The following is a 16486-nucleotide window of genomic DNA, read 5'->3' on the forward strand; positions in this document are numbered from 1 at the left end:
GACAGATTATAATCCAGGTAGGGTTCAGAACTGGATACAGAATTAGAGATTGGTGGTTAATGGACTGATGCCAGCCTGCAAGGTCATTAATAGATCTATTTGGGGCCCAGCTCTGTTCAAGACGTTTATCCATGGCTTGGACAAAGATTTAGATGACATGCTTATCATATTCTCAGGAGATACACATTTGGGAGAAAGGGATAACTCATCTGCTGAACAAGAGAATCAGGATCGACCAAGATCTTTACAGGTGAAAACACCAAATGTAATGAAAATAAATCAATAGGGATAAATATATGGTAGTACATTTTGACTAAAAAAATCAGCTGTGTAATATGGGAGAGATAGATAGTTGAGTATGAAGAACCCATGAGTGGTGGCCGTGGGATGGTACGGTGGATCGAGCGCTAGACTTGGAGTCAGAAAGGTCAGTTCAGCCTCAGATGCTTAGTAGCTGTGTGACCCTGGGCAAGTCATTTAACCTCTGTTTGCCTCAGTTTCCTCTTCTTTAAAATGGAAATATCTGAAATACCTACCTCATAAAGTTATTCTGAGGGTAACTGTGACATATGTATAAAATACCTTGTAAAACTGTAATTGTTAGTTATGTGGATAAGGATGACCTCCCTGAGGACCCTTCCTGTTCTGAGATTTTTGTGATGGAAACCAAAAAAATGAACATTTTTAAGTGGTTGATAGTGTCAGTGTGGACAAGAGGTCAAGGAGAGGGAAGATGGTGGAAAAGATCGTTGGGTTTGTCAGTTAGAATTTGGCCTTATAGCACAGGAGAGATAAGTACCTTGGAGATCTACAATCTAAACTTGTTCTGCCACTGAGTGGTGACTGTGTGACCATGTATGTTCTTGGCTAAGTGACTTCAGATGCCTCACCTTTAAAATAAAGTACTTGGACTATTTAATTCCCAAGGGCCATTCCTGTGCTAAGTTCAGATTCTATTTTGTGAGCTTCCTTGTGACCTTTGAGAATGTGGTTCCATTGGAGGAGGGGGAGCAGAAGCCAAATTGCAGGATATATGATAGGGTCACCTTGGTCAGTGTGGTTAGCTTTTTAAAGAGGAAAGTTAGTTCTGTGTTGACATGGACACCTGGTCAATGTTGAAAGAAGTCCAAACCAGTTGGTTAGAATGAGGCAGAGGTCTCTTCTGCCTCGGTCAGTGCCTCTGGAGCAGGCACTTTCAGCTAATTTCTTTTCCAAGGATCCCTGGCTCATGTTCTATTGTGAGAGCCAGGTGGCTAGCCTTTGGGCACATAATAGCATAAACAGTGACCGCTCTTAAGCCCCTGTCTCCTGCCCCTCCTTCCTCTTTTCCCCATTATCCCCCAAGTGAGGGGGGAAAATGTGACACATCTAATTCTTACTGTACCACACAATCCATTCCCAAAATAAAACTGTCTGCTCCAATAGGAAAGGAGTTAGTTGAGCTGTCCTAGGCTGAAGTCCAGAAATAAAAAGGCCACCCCATCTGTTTATGTAGAGAAGCGACTTAGATCATTTTAATAAATTCAGTTAAATATTTGTGACATTTCTATTACAGGCAAAGCCCTGAGCTAGTTCAGCCTAATTTTGCAAAGCTGGCCGTGGGGATGGTATGTGGTGGTTCTCATGAGCTGTGTGACCTCTGTCTCCTGGGCCCTGCCCCCTCAGGACCCCTTTTCTGTTCTCTGTATCCAGCTCTTGTAGCAGAGTGCTGAGCAGGAGACAATGGTGTGGAGGAGGGGAAGAGGACCTCTCTGCCTCTTAGCCACGCACCTGCTTTCTCTCTGGCTTTCTTCAGTGAACAGTCACCCAAGTTGTTCCATCAAGGGAGGACTTTCTCTCAGCTTTTCCTGCTGAGAACTTGCTTTTCTCCTGAACTCCAGTCTATGTTGACTTCCCCCAATTTCAATCCTTATAGAAAGAAAGCCTTTAGAAAGAACACTTTAGGGACATCTGTAAGGACAAACAGCTTGGTTTCTCTGTATCCGAGATATTTGTTGCCTGTTATGATGTTTCCCCTGATTTTACAGCTTACTGTCCTTTGTGATCCAGAGTAACTTAGGGTTCACACAGTGCTTTCTTTACCACAGTATTCAGAGGTAGGTAGCGCAGTTATCATTGTTCCCATCTTACAGATGAGGAAATGGTAGTGCAGAGAAGTTGTGCCTGAGGTCCCATGACTCCTAAGCAGAGAGCTGGGGCTCTAGACTGTGCTCTCTCTCTGTAACCTCTATCTCAAGTCCTTGGCTCTTGCTGTGTTCAGGGGAAGCCTGCCCTCACTTTGCATGTGGATAATGCAGGGGCATTTCTAGATACCTGTGCAGTCATGTCTAGCAAATGCTGCCACCATTATTTCCTTTGCTCCCTTGCTTATCAGCCCTGGCAACTGCTCTCTCCAAGGTTACCACTTGCGTCTTAATGGCCAGAGCTGATGGCTTCTTAATCTTGCTCTTTTTTGACCTCTGCAGCGTCTGATACTGTTGACCACCCCCCCACCCACACTGTATATGCTTTTGCTCTCCAGCTTCTTCTCCTGGCTGCTGGCTCCTCCTTCTTAGTCCTCTTTGTGGGATCTGAACCTTAACTATGAGCACGCCCCAGGGCTCTGTCCTGGGCCCTCTACTCTTCTCTGTACGTTTTTTTCAACAACCTCCTCAGCTCATGTGGATTTAAGTATCATCTCATGTCCATTTCTAGTGCCTCTTCTCAGCTCCAGCCTTCCATCGTGACCGGCCTATTGTCTGTTTCAGACTGGATGTCTCTTGGGCATCTCAGACTTATCAACATGTCCACAGTACTCATCATCTTTCATCTCAAATCCTTCTCTTTCCTTAATATCTCTGTTTCTACTAAGGGCACCACCATCCTTGTAGTTGCCGCCGCTTTAGAGTCACCTTAAACTCTTCACTCTCCCTCGTGCCCTACGTCTGGTCCCTCACCTGCCAGTTCTTGTCTGTCTTGCCACCTCGGTGCCCCTCATACATCCTCTTTGCACACTCATGGTTCAGGTCCTCAGTAGCTTCCTAATCGATCTCCCTGCCCCAGTCTCTCCCTTCTCTAGTTTCTCCTCCACACAGCTGCCAGATTGCTATCCCTGAAGAACAGATCTGAACCTGCCACTTCCCTGCGCCGGAAACTCCAGCAGTCTCTGGTTGCCTCTAGGATAAAAGATAACCCCTCTCTTTAATAGTGAAAGTTCTGCATAGTATGACTCTGCATACACCAGCCAGACTAGCCTGCTTGTTCCCTACAGCCCATTCCCAAAAGACAACCACAAGTTCTGGTGGGAAAGGAGAGAGCCAAGTCATTCTAAACCCAAGGCCATAAATGAGAAGCCACCTCATCTCTTTGTGACCTGGTGACAAATTCCATTTCCTGCCATCCCACCCATTTACACAGATTATCTCATGTGCCTGGGAATGCGCTGCCTCTACCCGCTGGGTTGCCCAGCCCAGGTGGAATCCCCTACTAAGGCTCATCCTTATCGCTACAGTTGCTAGTATCCTCAGCCTCATCCCTAAAACCACTTTGTGTGTATTTTGTATTTATCTGGTTTCTTCTTGTTTATCTTCAATGGAATGTAAGCATCTAGAGGACAGAGACTACTTTTTTGTCTTTGTTTCACCAGTGCCTAGCACTGTGCTTGACATAGTAGCACCTTACTGTTTATTGATTGAATGGATGCATAGTGTGTAGGCCTAAACAGTTCTGGTCAGATTTAAGAAATAGAAAAGGCATACAAATGATCCTGGCAATAGGCTGACAGCTTGTCCAGCTCTCTTCTTTGAGCTTTAATCTCCCTTTCAAAATACCAGATGGGGCAGGGGAGAATAACCAACCTTTGTAGGCCTTTTCAGGGTGGGGATCTCTGGAAGGGCTTTTATTACCACCCTTGATGACCATGGAATTCTTGTTGGGAAAACCTTCTCTTAAATAGGAACCGAGATGGGGGAAGCCCGAGTTCCTTTGCCTTATCTCTTTTGCATGGGTTTGCATCTTATGTTAAAGGACCTTGATACGTGCTCACCATTCAGCCCCTTCCTTCTCCAAGCTGGGAATAGAATCACTTGATGCAACTTTCCCCTTAAATTGGCTGCTGACCTGCCTTCCTTACCAGTTGGAAGTTGGTCAGTAATAATAGCATGTATTTATATCCTGCCTTTTTCTCCTCCCGAACATTCAGAGTATGTGGCGGACACAGAGGCATTTTCTAGTTCTTCTCTTGAATGATAAAATGGCACATCGACATCACTCAGTGACTTAAATAACAGCCAGGCTCCTTCCCGTCTCTGCTTTCTTGAGTCATATGGTCATTTCAGCCCTTGGTGGTACTGTACAAAGCCCTTATTCCTGCAGTTATAAATAAGGGCCCAATCTAGTCTTGGCCTCATTCATGCACATTACCCTTGCTCTCACTGAGTTTATAGGATTTTAGGGCTGAGAGGGACCTTAGTGCTGGATCTGAGCCCCATTCTACTACCCTGGTGTGACAAGTATATTCCAAAAGGCTCCTATCCCTGCCAGAGCAAAAACACTTAAACAGAAGGTTTAACGAGGCCTTTAAACAGGGATTTCAGATTGGTGTCATGACATTGTGTGCAATAGGTTAGCATTTAAAGGCCTGGTTCTTAGTCTTTTCTTCTCATCAAGGAAGAAGAGAGAAAAGGCTAGATTTTAATAGCCAGTTTTACTCTTCCTGTGTTTGTCTGTCCTTTCTGACTTTTACCCCTCTTTTTTTTAAGGAGTTGTAAATTTTTTTTTCAATTAACAAGCATTTATTTTCCTTCCCTCCCCCCTCCAAATAAAAACAAAACCCTTTAAAACAATAGTACATAGTTAAGCAAAATCAATTCCCACATTGCCCATAAACATGTATCCCATTCTGCATATTATTAGTCCATCACTTTTCTGTATAATTGGGAAATGTTTGACAAAATAAGTAAAAACAGAATACAGTAGATAATGTTACTTTGTGGATTTCTAAGTGTGCAGCCTCCAGGGATCCCTTTCTGTTTGAATTCAGTGCTGCTGCTTTGGCGTCATGGCTCACCATTTCACTGATCAGAGTTCTGCCTCTAACCATCAGATTGGCAAAACTGACAAAAACTGGAAAATAACATGTATTGGAGAGCTGAGGGAAAACAGGCACATCAGTGCACTATGGGTGGAATCAGGAATTGAACTGGCCATTTTGGAAAGAATTAAGCCAAAGAAGTTACTAGACTATGCTTCCCTTTGGACCCAGTGATACTCCTCCCCAACCTGTACCCCACAGAGACCAAAGAAAGAGGAAAAGGAGTCCTGCGTGCAAAAGATTTATAGCAGCTCCTTTTGTGGTGGCAAAGAACTGATCACTCTGTGTGGGTCCTCTCAAGTGCTTATAGCCTACTGAATGTGTGTACTAGGCACTCCTCCAGTGCCTAGTACGGTGTTCTGCAAATAGTGTGCCCTTGGAACAGAGAATCACAGGGCTGAATAATTTAGAGTTGAAAAGGGCTTTAGGGATCATTTAAAGTTCAGCCTCCTCAATTTTACAGATAAAATGGACGTCTTATGCTTGGTAAATGAACAAATAAATGAGTGAGTGAATGAATGAATGAATAAATGGAAGATAATTTTCCTGGCTTCCATCATTTAATCCAATGATTTTCATAGTCCAAGAATTATGCCTAATCAGGTAAAACAGTTCAGTTAGCATTTATTTATTTGTATATTTATTTGGCACCCACTGGTAGGCACCATGCTAAACACTGGGAGTACAAAGAAAGGCAAGGTGCTCACAGGCTAATGGAGACAACATTCAAACAACTATGTACGTACAAGGTATCTGCAGGATAGATTGGAGCTCTTCTCAGAGGGAAGGCTCTAGCATTGGGGGGATCAGGAAAGGCTTCTGGCAGAAGGTAGAACTTGAGCTGGGACTAGAAGGACCCAAAGGTGGAGATGAGGAGGGCAGGCACAGGGAATGGCCAGTTTAACATAACATAGGTGGGTATGTTCTTAGCATTATAGAGGAGACAGTGTGAGGCCACTTGTTAGATATTCAAATCTTTGGAGGAGTGAGTTACCGTGTTCCTGCTGGTCTGTTTGGACTTACTCAGAAAGGTCATACCTTATTTAAACAAACAAGTAAAACCATTGTGATTTAAAACAAGTCATGAGAACTTCATATTCCTTAACTGGCATGGTTCACATCCTAGCTGTGTCACTTACTCCTCTGGCCAACTTAGGCAAGTCACACAAACTCTCCAGGTCTCAGTTTCTCATTTAAAATGAGACCACGTGACCTGTAATGGCCCAACCCGCTCCAAATGTGTGATCCTATGGCTAAAGGCACTTCTGGTTCTAAATCTGGGACCCTAGGAGCCATAGTCCTACAAACAGCTTGTGGTCCATTTCTTCGTAGGGACAAAGGAGGCAGACCATGTAGGCCACCCACCTGAGGGGCTGTGGGTGGAAAAGAGAAGGGAGGCTCTTTATGAAACAAGAAGCACAAATACATAGGATTTAGAATAGGAAAGAGACCTTAGGGGTTAAGTGCAGCCCCTTCAAATGCCTCCCTTCTTCATTCCCCATTGCAGAGTCCCCAGAAAAAGACTCTTTTTCTGCCATGTACTTAGAGGGGATAGTGTATATTTTAATAACTTATATTTGTATAGTGTTCTAAGGGCTGTTCACCCTTCTGTCCTCTCAAGACTGCCATCACTGCCCTGGGGTAGGCCCTTATCCCCCTTCTGGCTGGCTTACTGCAGTATCCTGCTGCTTGGTCCCCCTGCCTCCAAGCTTTCCTCACTCCCCAGATCTGACTGTATTACTCCCCACTTCCATTCTTTGCCTCCTGTTCGGTCAATTCCAGTCGCTTCCTGTCCTTGCAGGATCACATATAAAAATCCTTTGGATCTTCATAATCTGACCCCCTCCTGGATTTTCAGTCTTCTTAGGTACGGTTCCTCTCCACTCTCTCCACAAGCCAATGATAGTGGTCTCCTTGCCCACACCATCTATCTCCTGATTCCTGATATTTTCCCTTCACGTCCCCTCTGTCTCTGGCTTCCCTGGCTTCCCGTATTCCAGCTGAAGTCCACCTTCTGCAAGAAGCTTTCTCCACTTCCCCTTCATCTTAGCACCTTCCCTCTGAGATTGTCTCCAGTTTATCCTGTCTGCACCTAGCCGTCTCCTCCATCAGATCTTGCTGTCCTTGAGAGCAGGGATTATTTTTGCCTTTCTCTGTATCTCCTACTTGGCATATGAGTAGGTGCTCATAAATGCTTCTTGACTTGACTGCAGAGTACTGTACTTACAGCAGCTCTTGAAGAGGATAGTCAGCACAGCACAGTGGACAGATCTGGCTCTGACCCATATTGGCCGCGTGACCCTGGGCAGGTTGCTTACCTCCTCAGTGCTCTCGGCGGCCCTCTAAGGCTAGTTGCGGGGAAGGTGTAGACCTGCTTTGGGAGAAGGAGAGACCTAAGCCAGTAAAATCCCAGGTAGAGTACCTTATCCTGTCCCTGTGTTTTTACAGATGAGGAGATGGAGGCACAGGGATTAAATGACTTATCCAGACTCTTAGGGTTATTGTCAGGATAAACTGACTCCTGCAACTCAAATCTCTTCCCCCTATACCCTGCTGCCTTCCACTGTAACAGGGAAGCTCCTGGCATGGGGTGTCCTTGTTCCCTTTAACACTAGGGGCATTAGACTGCTCCATCTTGATTGAAACAACCAAACCGCACGAGCTGTGGCCTTCTCTTCAGCTGTGACCTTATGTATGGGCAGCGTGTTTACAGCTTTTCCATCCTTCTGATCAGATCTATGAAGTTTTTGTCAGCCAGGGCACGATTGGGTTTTCACATGTGCTGGGGCATCCTGTTCAGAGCTGTTGTCCCCTGATGAAGGGCTGCGGTTTCACGTAGGCACACACAGTTTATTTCTAGACCTCTGACTAGTATCCAAATGGTTCCTGGCCAGTAAGTGAGCGAGGGCCAGCTGTTCAGTCTAGACCTGTTTTTTGGCCCCACCGGAGCAAGCCCTTGAGAGTCATGGTGGGTCATTAGGAATCGAATGATTATTGCCTTTAAATAAAGCAGATGGTGTGCATCTGTCCTTTCTTCCTCTCCCCTCCCCTTCTCCCCCTGTCCTGTCCCTTCTCTTAAAAGTCAGTGCTAAAATATCTGGTCATTTAGGCTATACTTTGTGTGAGAAACAGACTTTTTGTTAGAATTTGGGTTAAGACATCCCTGAACCAAAATGAGCATCTGCAACACTGGGGATTCTCACCACAAGTGCATCTTTTTCACCGGTTTTTGTCTGTGCCTGGGAGAAGGAATGGGGTTTACTGCTCTGTGTGTAGGTGTGTGCTCTTATGTGGCATTTTTGTTTGTTCATTTGTCTGAGACAGTTGATGAGCATATATTTCCATCCAGCACAAAACTTGAGATTCCTCCCTTAAATTGTATAAAGACTCTGGAATGATCCTTGTTTGAGTGACAGGTCTGCAGAAGTGAGGGGCAGAGAGGTATAGATAGGTAGTTCAGATTTCCATTCATGCATTTCATTCTCCCCTTCCTCCCTTCTGAGCAGTTGTAAGAAACAGCCAGTTTTTACTTTTTTTCCTGATGATTTAAAAAAAAATAAAAAAGGAAAGCAAAACTTTAAAAGATGAGAAGAAAATAAATTTTAATAAAAAAGCGAAGAAGAAATTAGTGCATTAGTACAAGAAACATTTCCCCTACTGGGCAATCACAAGAGAAAAGCTGTTCCCAGGTCTACATCCAGTACCAGCAGTAAACACTCCTCCCCCAGGCATCCCTAGCTTCCTTCAGAAAACTTCTTGAAGTGGAATTTTACAGGCCTCCTAGGGAGCCTGTGATCCTGGATACTTTTTAATCTTATTTATTGGAGTGTATGTGAGTGTGTGTTTGTTTTTTCATATTCTTAAGAGGATAATAGAAAAGGAAGGGAGAGGATAAAAAACTTCCATTTCAGGTCAGAACCAGAATTGTGCAGAAGTAAGAGAGCAGAGAGTGAAAAAACGTGAGCAGCCTTTTGATGAGAGCACTGGAAAAGCCTCTTTTAGTAGTTCTTTGCATTAGCAAAATTCTCTTTCTCGGGTTCCACATAGAGGCTGCCCTCTTTGCTTTTCTCTCTTTCTTCTTGAGGGTAGAGCTAAGATGAGAGGCAGTGCCTGTTTCTCTCCAGGGTCCATATTCCTTCTATTTCTCCTCCCTTTTATCATAATTTTTTAAAAAAGGAAATAATTCCTAGGAGTCACCTTTAAGCAGAGCAGCCTGTTGCTGGGGAATAAAAACAAATCTCTAGTGAACTTGTCCTTTCCTTAGGCCAGGGTCTTAACATCATTGGTGGTCTCTTGCATCTATGAATTAGTCCAACTGTTCTGGAAAGCAATTTGGGTTTACTGAGGAAGTAGCTAAAATGTTTAGTCCATGTATTTTGACCCAGAGATCCTACTGCTAAGCATCTATCTGCCCCAAAGACAGAAAGGAAGATCTCATATACACTAAAATATTCATAGCTGTACCATTTTCAGTAGCAGAGAATTAGAAACAGGGTAAATGCCCATGATTGGGAACAAGCAAATTGAGGTGCGTGAATATAATAGGATGTTATTGTGTTGTGAGAGACAACAAATGTGAAGAATTCAGAGAACCATGGGGAGACTTAGATGAGCCAATGCAAAATGAAGTTAGTACAACTAGGAAAACCATTGATGCAGTCACCAAAACGATGTAAGTGGAGTGAACGGCAGTTCCAAATGTTGTTTAAAGGCCAAGATTGACCTGAAAGAAGGCATGAGAAAATGCAACTCCTTCCTTTCCTTGTAGTCGTGGGGGAGCCATGAACATTGGCCGTCAGACTCAACTGATATGTTGGTTAGTTTTACTGAATGGCCTTCCTTCCCCACCTCCACCCTCCTCCTGCTTTTTTATTCTTTCAGTCCATCTTTGTAATAAGGGAGGGCTCTCTGAGTGTGTGTGGGGGGGTTATATTTGGAAAAATGGGTGATGTAAAATCAGAGTATGGATTTATAACTGAAAGGGATCTCAGAGGCCATCCAGTTTACAATGCTCATCCAGTCTCCTCATTTGACAATTTGGGAAAAGACTCCAAAGGTCACAGTAATAATAACACTTCACATTGACATGTTTTATGGGTGCCAAAACATTTTCCTCACAGCAAACCCTGTGAGCAACCCCATACCATGGGTGGGATTACATAAGCAGCCAGTTGTCACAGCGGATGGACCCTGGAGTCAGGAAGACCTGTGTTTAAATCTGGCCTCAGACGTGTACTAGCTGTGTGACCCTGGGCAAGTCACTTACCCCCGTCTGACTCAGTTTCCTCCTCTGTAAAATGGGGATAATAATAGCACCTAACTTCCCAGGGTTGTAGTAGAGATCAAATGAGATGATGTTTGCAAAGCAGTTTGTAATCCTTAAATCTCTGTATAAGTGCTGGTAGTTGTTATCAGTTCTGTCTTTACAGATGAAGGACCTAAGACCCAGAGAGATTGAGTGACGTGTCCGTGTTCACATAGCCAGTCAGTGTTGGAGCCAGGACGTAAACTTAGGTTCATTGATTTCCAAGTCTAGACCTGTTTCCACTACTTGCTGTTGCCCCCCGTGCTTAAGATCTTCAAAGAAAATGACTACTTTGGGTATGTTGTACAGGGGATTCATAAGGGTTGGACCAGATGCCTCCTGAGGTTTCTTCTGCTTCTGAGATTGTTTGATACCGGTCAAGGAGCACTGATCAAGTGCGTCTTCTGTGCCAGGCCCTGTGCTGAGGGCTCGGATGCCACTTTCTAGGCCCATGACTTCAGCCAAATACAGATACCTCTCTGAGCCTCTGTCATCTAATCTGCAAAGCAGGGAATTGTAAAGAAATTCTTGGTATTTATTGAATTGAATTACTGAATTAAAAATGATGCAGAAGTGAGTTCATAAGAGTACTTTTTTTTTGGTTGGCTTGTTTGACTAGAAATTGCTTACCTTCCCCTGTAGTATGTGAGGCTGTGTGACTCTTGATAGCAGCAGTGAGGTATGGTCTTTTTGTATTTTTTGTATTTTCGTATTTTGCATTTTGTTTGGAGAATTGGAATGAGGATTTCCTGTGGTATCATTTTTTGTCTTCAGATGAGATTTTTTTGACTCTTCTGGTAAAAATTCAATGAACCAGAACACCTAACTAATGAAGAGCTTTTTCTTACATCAATCAACCAATAAGCATTTATTAAGCACCTACTGTGTGCCAGACACTGTTCTAAGTGTTTGCTTGCAGTTTGAGGAAAGAGAAGGGGGCAGTGACTGAACCAAACAATAAAATGGATTGTCATTTTTTTTAAAAATAGTTGATATTTATTTGGCACCTTAATATTTTAAGAGTACGTACATTATTTCATCTGGGCATTATCTCCAGTTTACAAAGGAGGAAAAAAGAGGCTGAGAGAGTATTCCTGATTTGTCAGTCACAAAGCAAGTATATGAAGTGAGAGTCAGACCAGGTCTTCCTGATTCCCAGATCTAGCCCTCCATTAGGCCACTGGAAGAACAGTTTGTAGTTATTGAGTGGGGTTGGGCTGCAGTTGGCCCAAATTTATGTGAACACCTTTTTAAAAAAAGCTAACACTTGGTTAACCACAGCCCCATATTCCCTGGACGTATTCTGGTTAATGAAGAGTTTACTGTGCCTTTTTTCACATGTTGTCCCCTGTTCCCTTCCCCCCGATTAGACTGTGAGTTCCTTGGGGGTGGGCATTGTGTTTTTGCCTTTCTTTGTATCCTCAGAGCTTAGCACAGTGCCTGGCACAGAATACTTGCTTAAGTGGTCCTTCTGGTGTTTAATAAATGCTTGTTGACTGACTGGTCACAGAGGATCATGAAGATATATGTATTAATCAACCGTTTAGAGTTGGGATCAAATATCCAGGGCCAAGAGGACCCTCAGATGAGAAATTTAGGGCTCAGAGTGCTAAGGCGCTTGCCTAAGGTCACACCGGTAGTGTTAGAGGCAGGATTTGAACCTGGGCCTCACCTGAGCCTTCTCTCTGGATAGGGTTCCTGCAGGTCCCTCCTTGCCTCTGGCATGCTGTGACCACGATGCCCAGACACTCAAGGGAAAGAGGAAATGCTTTGGCCCAGGGGGAGCAATTTCTCCCCGTCCCACTTGGGCTCTTCTTGGCATGGTGGCCACCAAGCAGTCACAGACTCCGTTTTAAAAGCCCCGTTGAGCGCAATTAATGTCAGCATCAGGGGCATCTCCTAACCCCCAGCGTTCTGGGTCCCTGGAGTGCACAGTCTGGGTGGGAAGTGTGCATGTGCACTATGTGTATACACTCACCCCTCTCCCTCCTCCTCCTGGATGCCAAGCTGGGCCTGGAGCAGAGACTTAGTAGCTGTATGAACCTGTCTCCCTCAGTTTTCTCATCTGTAAGATGAGAACAGTAATGACACCTACCTTCTAGGGTGGTTGTTTAAGGATCAAACAAGTAACACTGTAAAGCACCTCGCCAATCTTAACGCGCTGTGTAAATGCCAGAATTGTTATCATCATCATCATCACTATCATTGTAAGGTCTATAAACTATCTGAGAATAGTCCTTGCATATACCAAGGGCTTGTGGTGACGATATTAAATGTAAATTTATATATTTAAGCTTTAAGTGAGGGAAAAAGCTTCCTAAAAAGAACGTGCTTCATCTGGAAGGCAGTAGGTTCTTTTCCGACTTGGGGTCGTCACAGGCAGAGGCTAGATGACTGCTTGCTCATGTTGAAGAGGGAAGTCCTGCTCGTCTGTGGTTTGGACCTCTTGGCCCCGGGTTTCATTCTTGGTGGGTTGGTACCTTTCCCCAGTGGTCCTTATTTGAAGGGTTCCTGTGTAGCTGTCCCACCTACTTTGAGAAGGACTTAATATACAGATGGAGGCACATAATTTTGGATGCAGCTAATATGGGAATTTGTTTTGCTTGACAATGCGTATTTGTTACAGGGAAGAGGGAGGGGAATAAATGTTAGTTAAAAAATTAACTAAATTTAAAAATAGGTTAACTTTATTTTTTCATGAATATTTTATATGCAAACATCTATTAAGTGCATACTGGGAGCAGGGAAAAGTGCATATTTGGATACAGAGTCTTCTTGGTGGGATGCAAAGTTTAGATAATGTTTATTTACCCACCTGGAGCTTACTGTCAAGAAGAGATACATTTGCAAGATACAGGAAAAAGAGCCATGTTAAGTTTGAAAGGGGTAGGAGATTGTTACTGACCTAGCTCCTGCGTGAAGCCCTTCTTGTCACACCCAGAGACAATACTTCCATTCTCCCTCCCCCCGCAGTTGCTTTGTATTTAATTCGTATATATTTTCTATTTACTTCTCTGTGTTCGTATTGTTTTTTCCTGAAGGCCGGGATTATTTTGTCTTTGTCTGGATCATCTTTGTGTCCCTAGTTCCTAGGGCAGTGTCTGGCATGGTGGATACTTAGTAAATGCTTAATGGATGGATACATTAGGGTGGTGGTGAGTAGGGGGAGACCCGTAAAACCCTGTGTGAACTTGAGTTGGGCTTTAAAAAGGAAGGTAGAAATTCAGCAGGCAAGAAGGTGTAGGCTGTTCTCTGATTTTCCCTTGTCAGAGGCCTCTCTCCCTATCTGCAAGTCCAAATGGCCAGGGATGAGGAGGGCAATTGGAGCTTTCCTTCTTAGTCCCTGGTTACAACAATAAATTCACCTCAGCAGGCTGCAGTGACTGAATATAGTCTTGTCTGCACTGTGTCAAGCAATCAAAGGCAGGGAAAATTGGGGCTACTTGGACATTGGCTTTTGTTCAGTAATTTTTTTTTAATTAGATGAAAAGGCCTGTTTGAAGTAGAGAAAAGCCTCAGATTTTTTTTTAAAGTGTCATTACTTAAGTTAGGCTAACAAAGAGTTGCCTCGTAGAGGGACCTTTGATGGCCGGCATTAATAAAAAGTTAAGACCTGGGCCTTATAATTAACAGATCATTTGTAATTAATGCATCCATGGTGCTAGAAAAAGTTATCCTCCTCAGTACAGTAAATCCCTCCCCCCATGTATAATTAATTTACTTTCAATGATTACAAATTCCAAAATAGTAGGAGGGTGGATGAATGAGGTTTAATGTGTTCTTGTTAGCTGCCCTGGGAGAAGGTTTGATGAAAGAAGAGGTTGAAACCAGAGGCTTTTGACCTGATCAATCTTCCTTTTATTAGAATCATAGTCACTGGAGCTAGAAAGAATCTTGGGGATTCAACTTCTTCATTGGACAGATAGCAAAAACAAGCTGAGGTCAGGTGACTTGATAATGTCACACAAATGGTTATGATTGTCATTGTCATCATCTTAGTAAAAACATAGGAGTGCACATTTATTTTGTGCTTTAGGACTTAGGGAGTGTTTTACCTCCCAACAACCCCAGGGTTATTAAAACTCCTAGTAGAGATGAAGGGGCTCAGCTCAGAGAGAATGCTGACGCCTTCTCAGAATGATTTTTAAACGCATACAGTAAAATACGTTGGGTTACAAATAAAACAATTATATTGAAATAAGATGTGACTTTTTTCTGTCCAAATTTATAGACCCCAGGTTAAGAAACTCTGCTGTAGACCAGCTTGGACAAATGAGAATAAGTGGCCAGGCACTAGGCACTCGTGCGTTGCAATGACTGTCCTTTATACATAGCTGCAGCGTGGAGCGGTTGCCAGGACTTAGAGCTTGCCTGTGCTGTCTTTTCACAAAACCTCTGTAGCTACGTTGGAACAGGTACTCTGTAGGCATTTCTGACATCTGTACTTCGAGGGCAGGGGAAGGGGGAGGGAAAAGGGGGGTGGTGATTGCTGAGGGATGCCATCAGCAGGATTCAGGCTTTAATTACATGACCTTTTCCTGGTCCCAGAAACTGGGGAGAAGGTCTCACTGTCCTTGCTTATAGGAAAAGCCTAGGAGACCTAGTGGAGCCAAAGGGTATGCCTTGCCAATGTGTTGGGATGGGCTTTTTTTTTTTCTTCCTTCTCTCCTCCAGAGTAGAGGATCATGCACTGAGCAAAAACATACCCACTTTTGATCAGGGTGTGTGTAGTTATTTGTCTCAGAGCAGCTCCCTGCCCCTGAACAAGTAGGGGACGGGGTGCTGGTAAGCTAAGGAGACATTATGGTTTTCTGTGAGCCGATTGTACCAGGCCTCCCGCTTCCAAATCAGGTTCCTTAGTGTGATTTCCTGAACCCAGATTGCATTGGGGACTGGAGGAGAACATAAGGAACCCTGGTCTGTTTTCCAACCTATCAGAATGGTTCCCTCTATAAAGTTAGGGTGCTCCTTATCCTCCTTGGCCTCTCTGGGGCTTTTGGTGCTGTTCACCTTCCCCTTTGTTAGACAGTCTCCTCCCTGGATTTCCATGTAACTGACCTCTTTGGGTTCTCCTCCTTACTCTTCTTTGCTGGATAATTATCTATGTCTTTAAAAATGCTTGTTCACTGATTCTTTTCTAGCCAGGCTGAGTTGTATCCCCCCGCCTCTATCCCCAAAACCCTTCTCTACTTCCTGCCTCCATGCCCTGTCTGCTATTCTAGATTGTGTCTCTCCTTCAAGGCTCAGCTGACCCTCCTCTTCATTCTTACAGCCCTTGTCCTGTGATCTTTATGAAAGTCTTTGTAGCACAGTAGAAAGAGCATTGAACTTGGAATCAGGTGATATGACTGATTCTAGCGGTACAACCATGGGCAGGGCATTTAAACCTCAGTGAGCTTCAGGTTTTCCATCTGTAAACAGAGAATAACGATACTTGAACTTTGGAGCCTTGTGCTGGGGAGAGCACTTTGTGAATTGTCTACCAGCCACCTGGCTAATTTATGTGCTGCTGTGTGAAAGTGTAAGCTCCTTGAGGACAGGCCTTCCTCCCATCCTCTGTCAAATTTCTTTTTCCACAGCTGTTCTTTCCTCACTGATCATCTCCTTATGCTTCTTCCATTCCTCAAGTGTTTGATGCCCTCGCTCTTGCTTAGATGTAGATGGGCTTGGAACATTTTTATGAGCGTGTGTATGGCCTGCTAGCACTTGCTTGGCTGTGGTCCAAGGGACAGACTTTCAGCCCAGACCCTGCTCCTGCTGTGTGACATGGTGGAGAAGAGGCGTGTGAGTGGAGAGGGGAGCGTAGCTGTCTATAGAGGAGAGGTAGATGGTACGGAAAAGAGCCATTGGATATCTCCAAATTTGTTATCAGGTTGGTTTTTGTTTTCTGAATTGGCTTTGGGAGAGGATTAGGTTAGTTAATGGAGTGAGTCCACAGACAGTGTTGGGCTGCCCAGGCAGCTAGGTGGCATTGAGGAAGACCTGAGTTCAAATAGTAGATACCTACTGGCAAGTCACTTATACGTTTTCTGCCACAGTTTCTTCATCTGCGAGATGGGGACAATATCATCTGCCTGCCGGGGTTGCGAGGGTCCAAGGAGATGATGTTT

At 44.1% G+C, this 16486-nt stretch overlaps 1 protein-coding gene across 2 annotated transcripts in view; it reads left to right on the forward strand.

Annotated features, from left to right (window-relative positions):
• Positions 1-16486, forward strand: part of COQ8A (coenzyme Q8A) — a 71827-nt gene that overhangs the window by 15483 nt on the left and 39858 nt on the right. The window lies entirely within an intron of this gene.

This window comes from Trichosurus vulpecula, chromosome 4 (assembly GCF_011100635.1).
Source record: "Trichosurus vulpecula isolate mTriVul1 chromosome 4, mTriVul1.pri, whole genome shotgun sequence".
NCBI classification, from domain to species: Eukaryota; Metazoa; Chordata; class Mammalia; order Diprotodontia; family Phalangeridae; genus Trichosurus; species Trichosurus vulpecula.